Source organism: Rhipicephalus microplus, chromosome 2 (genome assembly GCF_043290135.1).
Source record: "Rhipicephalus microplus isolate Deutch F79 chromosome 2, USDA_Rmic, whole genome shotgun sequence".
NCBI lineage: Eukaryota > Metazoa > Arthropoda > Arachnida > Ixodida > Ixodidae > Rhipicephalus > Rhipicephalus microplus.
Window position 1 is genome coordinate 246,225,357 of NC_134701.1, and position 7,271 is coordinate 246,232,627.

At 41.2% G+C, this 7,271-nt stretch overlaps 1 pseudogene; it reads left to right on the forward strand.

Annotated features, from left to right (window-relative positions):
* The first annotated feature begins 4,749 nt into the window (after positions 1 to 4,749).
* On the forward strand, positions 4,750 to 5,933 carry LOC142794337 (uncharacterized; annotated as a pseudogene).
* The last annotated feature ends 1,338 nt before the right edge of the window (positions 5,934 to 7,271 follow it).

The window sequence follows — 7,271 nt, forward strand, 5'->3', positions numbered from 1 at the left end:
GGGCAAACGTATCATTTCTTTAGGTATTCTCCTCACTCTGGTTCATTACGCGAATACGTGCGACGGAGGACTGCGATGGCATGACGAGATGAATGCAGAGTTTTCAGGGGCTCAGTGAAATTTGCAAACATTTTTACAAAATGAAAAGTGTCACTTCTTAGCATTGTATTGGGACTAAAAAATAAGGAAAAAAAGGTGGCTCCGGACTTAATTTACACTATATTTGTTTGCTTCAAGCTAAACTGAACAGGGAATGTAGCTGCAGCAAATGTTCGCCTTCAAGTTAGAAAAACTTTGAATCAGGTTGACTGCTTCTAAAAATATATCACGAAGCTTAGCCTGCTGGATAGCCCACTTGTTTAAGCTCAGACGAAATAATGCATTAGAAAACATTATCGCGAAAAGCGCACACAAACTGCCCGAATTAACAGCGGGCTTTCGAAGGCTGTTCATTGTATAATGGACTGTTCGGGAACCCATCTGCGAGCGGGAATGCAATTAACGACTTTTTGAAACCGAGCTAGGGCGCACACAGGAAATGCAACTTCGTTCGGGAAAAATGCGCGAACCTGCCGCTTCCCGTTGAGGAGACCCGGGTAACAGTAAGCACGATAAAGGTTTTCCATGTCGAGTGGAAGGCGCACATTAGCGGTTCTAGCACTGCACGTGTAATCGACGCGTTCCAATAAACGACCTGCCCATCCTCGTAAACATATCTTTTTTTGTTGCTTCAACGTATAAATTAGTGTTTTACGTGCTAAGGGAATGATACAATAATGAGGCGTGCCGTAGAGTGAAATGCGGGAGGAGGTATGTGGTGCATCGATTTAAGCAACGTGGTGTTTGTTAAAGTGCGTTAAATGTATGAGAGCGGGTATTTCGCATTTTGTCGAATGTTGAATCCACGCTCTGGAAATTAGAAGCGCGAATTCTTACTTGGTAAGCTGCCTAGGGAGCTTAGCACTTTGCGCTTATAGCTAAACTGAAGAAACCACAGGATTAGCAAAATTGTCTTATATATTTTTTCAACCGAAACTTTGAACTTCAAGTAGATCATTCGGTGAAAACATACAGTGATGCTGCCCCGCCGCGGTGGTCTAGTTGCTAAGGTACTCGGCTGCTGACCCGCCGGTCGCGGGTTCAAATCCCGGCTGCAGCGGCTGCATTGCCGATGCAGGCGGAAATGTTGTAGGCCCGTGTGCTCAGATTTGAGTGCATGCTAAAGAAGCCCAGGTGGTCGAAATTTCTTGAGCCCTCCACTACGGCGTCTCTCATAATCATATGGTGGTTTTGGGACGCTAAACCCGACATATAAATCAATTACAGTGATGCTGCCAACTAAGTGGAAGCTCGCTAAAGATTATACTGTCGATGCCCTTGCCTTTTTCTTTTTTTTGGGGGTGTGGAGGGTTTGGGAGGTGTGGCAGTAAGGAAATTGTTTGTCATCTCACTCCCATTTTGTTATAAAGCCTCCGTTTATTCATACTACTGGAGTGATACTCAACCTCGTAATAATGATTCTTAGGATTCCATGAAAACTGTTTTTCAAGACAAAGCATGACACCTAGAGCTGATAAACATTTTGAGAAAATGCACTGTCTTCTCGTAACGCAAACTACATGTTTGAGAAATAAAACAGAATATTTTTAGAAAAATATTACATTATATTGGTACAAAGTGGCGTGATGGCCGTCATCGCTATAGTTGCACAATAACACTATGTTTATTATTATCTTAACTTACGAATAAAAATCTAATTAAACCCTAAAATGGCATTGCGTGCTTGCATATCGAAAGAAGTCCAGCATTTCATTTATAAATTTATTTATTTATTTGCAGTTCACCCACACCACCATAAGACATTGCGCAGGGGAGGTACATGTGGGTGATATCACAACATAGTTCGCAATTAATATACTAGATACAACAAATACAACAATACACAAGATAGTTTTAAGAAAAAAACACTCCAATAATGGTGAGTTACACAAATTATAGACGTCACAGTCATACATTTTAAACTCCTGAACGCTTCAAGATAACGAATCATTCTTATTGGCAGTGAAATTGTGCGCATTGTTACAGGGAAGAAAACAAATATTTCATCACAGTTTCATTAACAGTATTGCCCAGGAGACAGTTCAATTCCTGTAGTTTCTTAACAACAAAGGAACTACCAAAAGAATGTGTTTTTTAGGTATATTCTGATATTTTTCGCAAATTATCTCGTCAATTTGATACAGACGTTGGCACGAAAAGATCATCAAGGGGATTAATGACGTTTCTATTGCAACAAGTTCAATGAAGAAATTTAGGCTGCAGTTTCTGCCTCCTTAACAATTATGACTCTCATTTCAAGGTTGGTTTTATTACTGTTATGCTTGAAAATGAATTACAGTTGTTGCGAACAGACATGGCTGCTTGATTTCAAACTTTTTCTAGTCAGTCTGTCAAGTATTGATGATGGGAATCTCATATTACACAAGAATATTCTAAAAAAAGGCATATATATAAGATAGAAGGTTTGTTTCTCGGTCAGTGAAGCATCTATAAAAATTCTGCGTATGAAGTATAAAATTCTACCTGTTTTTGCCATGGTAATTTATACGTGTTTATTGCATTTCAAATCGGCGCAAACATAGACGCCCAAATCTTTACAATAAAATTCAATACTAAGTACTGAATTATTGAATTTCGTCATAGTATCTAGTTTGAAAACCCGGCTGGTGAATGATACGCAGCAATATTTCCAGGCGTTCAGGCTCGTTTTAATCTTTTGATAACACGTTGATATTCTACAAGAATTATTTTGCAAATTCCAGCATCCTTGCGTTGTAATCTCTCTGAGCACTACACCATCATCTGCGAAAAACCTAACAGGAAAGACAAAGTAATAATGAGATCTACCAGACAACCATGTCACGGTAAGTATAGAGCACGTAATTAGGAGTAATTGTATTGTATACATAATTACACATATGTAACCCATACAGTGGACAGTGTGATAACCGCCGTAGTAGCTCAGTTGGTAGAGCTTCGGACGCGTTATTCTAAGGTGCAAGTTCGGTCCTTACCCACGGCAAGTTATTTTTTTTTTGGTCCACTTTTCTTTCTTCACATTCGCAATATAGTTTCTTCTAGTAACATGCCCTATACATTCCTTGGCATGATTTTCTGTTATACCTTTTTAATATTGTGTCTAAAAAAGAAAACAAGCTCTTACCTGTACAACAAGCTCTTTCCTTCTACTGGGAGAGAACACCATGAACTATGCTATTAATATAAATCAGAAGCACCAAATGTCCTAATACACTCGCTTGCAGTACACTGGGCGTAATGGTTATTGCGGATGATTTTGAGCCAATAAGTACTACGCTGGCGACCGTTTAAGTAGCTCCTTATCCAAGTGATTACATTAGAGCTTAAGTTTCGAGAGAGCGTTGCAAATTCTGACAGGTTATGTGGGACGGTACGAAAAGCTATAAGGAAATTGAGGAAGACAGCATCTACTTCAGTGTTGCTGTCTAAAAATTGTGCAATCAAACAATAAAATTCGACTAGCTGGAATATACATGAACGCCCTTTTCTGTGAAATATTCAGTCGACCAATGTACAAGCTTATCACGCGTCATCAATATTTCATGCTGCGTCATTCTCTAAATGTATGTTTCAGAAATGGCAATTTACATAAAATAAATGTTAAACAATAACTTTTATCTGCCCCTCCTCCCCCTTTGTACGTTGTTGGTCCTGCAAGGGATCGATAGGTGCGGCATGATTGATATTCGAGGGTATCTATGTACGGCAATTAACGATAGCTTGCATCTGAGTGGTGGTGTTGCACATCACGCTATAACCGATGTTTCTCATTTCTGCCTTCTAGAATTAAATTTTTAGATTCTTGTGTACTTAACGTGGCCTGCGTGAGTTATTTTTTCTACGTTTGAAATGTGCTACCACTGGTTTGCTTTTTTCTCATCGCATTATACGTATAATCATACCCAGCCATTTTCTTTTCCTCCTCGTAATTCCCTGTTTTTCTATTTTAATCTTTCTTTTCTATTCCTTCTTCACCCTTCCCGCACCCCTAACAGGTATGAAAAAACAGAAAACTCATGCTTGTCCAGTCTGAGCAAACAGCGGAGGTGGCAAACAACCGCCATGACTCGGACAACGCAGATTAGGCTTCATGAAAGGCTACAGCACACATACAGACGGGAACTATGGGAGTATACACTAGACAATCAGCACTTGTCTTGTGTATACTTCCGTCGTCCCCGTCTGTATGTGCGCTCTAGGCTTTTATGATGCATTACCAACTAGGCCGTCAGTCAGTGTCGCTGTCTGTCTCCTTCTTTTGCCATCCCTCGTTATTGGCGCTGTTTTTTTATGTGAAACATGTCGTACCAACTCGCCCAAGCAACCACGTTAGCTAGGCCGCCAAGCCACCCTCATAAACTTCGCATTAGGCTCTTTCATCCGTCTGCATTGTCTTTGTTCCTTCACGTTGTTTCTTATCCCATCTCTTTCTCTATCGTCCTCTCATTTTCCCTCCTCGTAACTCTCACATCGCTTTCTCTCGCTTCTCTTTCCCACCTCTTGCTATGCGGGCGTGTGAACAGCACTACAATGCAGTTCACTAATCCATTCTGCTTTGTCGACCAGGTTACGGCATGGATTCACTTCACCGCCGTACCGATATCTCCAGCGATAAGCGACACCAGCAGGCTGTCCTGCCATCTCAACGATATGAAAGTATCAGCCTGCCCGTGCAACAGCGACGTGTCTACGGTCATCCCTCTACCAAACGAAGGAATCGGATTGACGACAACATCATCGACGGCTGCCTATATGAAGAGCTGGCGGAATCCAGGCGCCTTTAGTGGGCGTGTGAACAGCACTACGATGCAGTTCACTCATCCATTCTGCTTTGTCGTCCAGGTTAGTTCGGTTACATCTCTGTATGCTAAAAAGTCGAATAACGTTTGTTTGTTGCTGTTCCAACGCCCGGAAGTTTTGTTTTCTGTTTTTCATGAGTGCTTTGACGTTGTAACTCAATTGCTTATGTTGTCCGGTGATGTTGAGCTCCATCCCGGACCTAACACTAGAGCCCAAGTGCAAAAGTCTTCTTACTGATTCACAGACTAAGAAGTTTAATGATATGTTCAAGATGTTACAAGCTGTAAACACGCGTACCGAAAAAAATAGAGAGGGACCAGACAGATCTAATCAAATCTGTTGATGAGCTTAAAAAAACACAGGCGAGTTTTCAAGAAAACCTTACTGTTTTAGACAAACTATTAACTGAAGTAGAGTGCAAAACGGTCGCGATTGATGAAGTCCAGGAAGAGATACAGCGTTTTCGCCAATCGATTAGCCATATTAGCAGCGAAAACGATCGACTGCGTGCTCGGCAAGGTGAGCTCGAAGATATGCAGCGGCGAGACGACCTCTTATTCTATGGGCTGCCTGATGCCCAGTCAGAGTCCTGGGCCCAGTCGGAAGAAAAGCTGCTGAGTGTGTTTTCATCCAGATTAGAAATAGCCCCCTCTGAAATACTAATCGAACGAGCACACAGGCTTGGTGGTTATCATCCCAATAAGTGCCGGCCAATCATTGCCAAATTTTCTTCCTTCAAGCTCAAGCGGCAAATACTTCTGAGTAGTTTGAAGCTGAAGGAAGTAAATGTTGCCGTTAGTGAAGACTATTCGCCAGCTACTCGCCTTGCCAGAAAGAAACTGGCTGAACTTGGCAAAACTCAATCCTCAAAATTTAAGTTTCGCTTTAACAAACGGTACGTAAATAGAAAGTGCTTCATCTACAACCCCTCTGATGATTGCGTGCGTGAAATCTCCGAATCATTTAAGTCATCTGTGAAAACTTCACATCTCTCGCATAAGTCGCCGCATGCATCTGTGCACAACGCCAAATAGCGCTACGCGAGGGGAAGTGGATCAAAGCTACCAGTCGCAAATCAACTTTCGTTTCTTTTCGCAAATATTTGAAGCCTAATTCCAAAACGTGACGATCTGGTCTGCTATCGGTGCTTCTAACGTCGACGTAATCTGCCTTACTGAAACCTGGTTGTCTGCGCAGGTTGATAACAGTGAATTATTTGATTGCAAAAAACACTACAACATTTACCGTTGTGACAGAGGTGTTCGGTGTGGAGGCGGTGTGCTTATCGCGGTTTCAGATACGATTTCGTCTTTTCCAATTCATTTTAGTAGTGCTTTGGAACTTCTTTTGGTTGAAATACAAACGTGTTCCAAGAAGTTGATATTGGGCGCTTGTTATCGACCACCATCCTGTTCATCCACTTTTGTTGACGAGCTTCATGATGTCATTTCCTCGCTAACAGTACGGTATCCGAATAGTCCACTCATTTTACTAGGCGACTTCAATTTCCCGAATATAGTTTGGTTAAACGTGCATTCCACTTGTCATCCTTTCTCCGGAGCAGGAGACGTGTTTTTGAATTTGTGCAACGTCCCAGCTAATAACACAGGCAACAAGAATTACTTCTACCACATCTAACATCTTAGATTTAGTGCTAACCACTGCGCCTGATCTTTTCCATTCCATATCGTATTTGCAAGGGCTAAGCGACCACTTGCTGCTTCATTTTTCTTTCACCTGCACAGTACCTCACAGTAGGAACCACAAAACATATATCCGGGACTATTAGCGTGCAGATTTTGATGCTATTATTCATGATCTTTCAGCTTTTTTAAGTGATTACATGCACAACTTTTATGATCACTCCGTTAATACTAACTGGACTTTATTCAAAGAAAAGGTTCTATCACTCATAGAAAAATATGTGCCACGCATAGTCATCACATCTAACCTGCAATCACCATGGTTCAGTCAATCGCTTAAACGACTACGCAATAAGAAAAAACGCATTTTCAGCTCTGCAAAGGTAACTGGCACTCAAGAACGTTGGAGTGATTATCAGGCCGTAGATACGGAATACAAACAAGCCCTAAAAAGATGCTAAGGATTCATTTTTCAATACTACATTACCATCTCTTTTAATTACCAACCCTAAGCAATTTTGGAATGTAGTCAACAAAAGAGACAATTCCTCAATCACCCTTAAAGATGCAAACAATCGCGTAATCAAACTTGATGACTCCGCAAATGTTCTAAACTCTGTATTTGTTTCTGCTTTTTCACAAAATGTGTGTTCCGTAACTCCCACATATGCTAGTTCAAATTTCTTAACAATGAACCCCATTGTTTTTGATGCTGCCGGTATAGAAAAA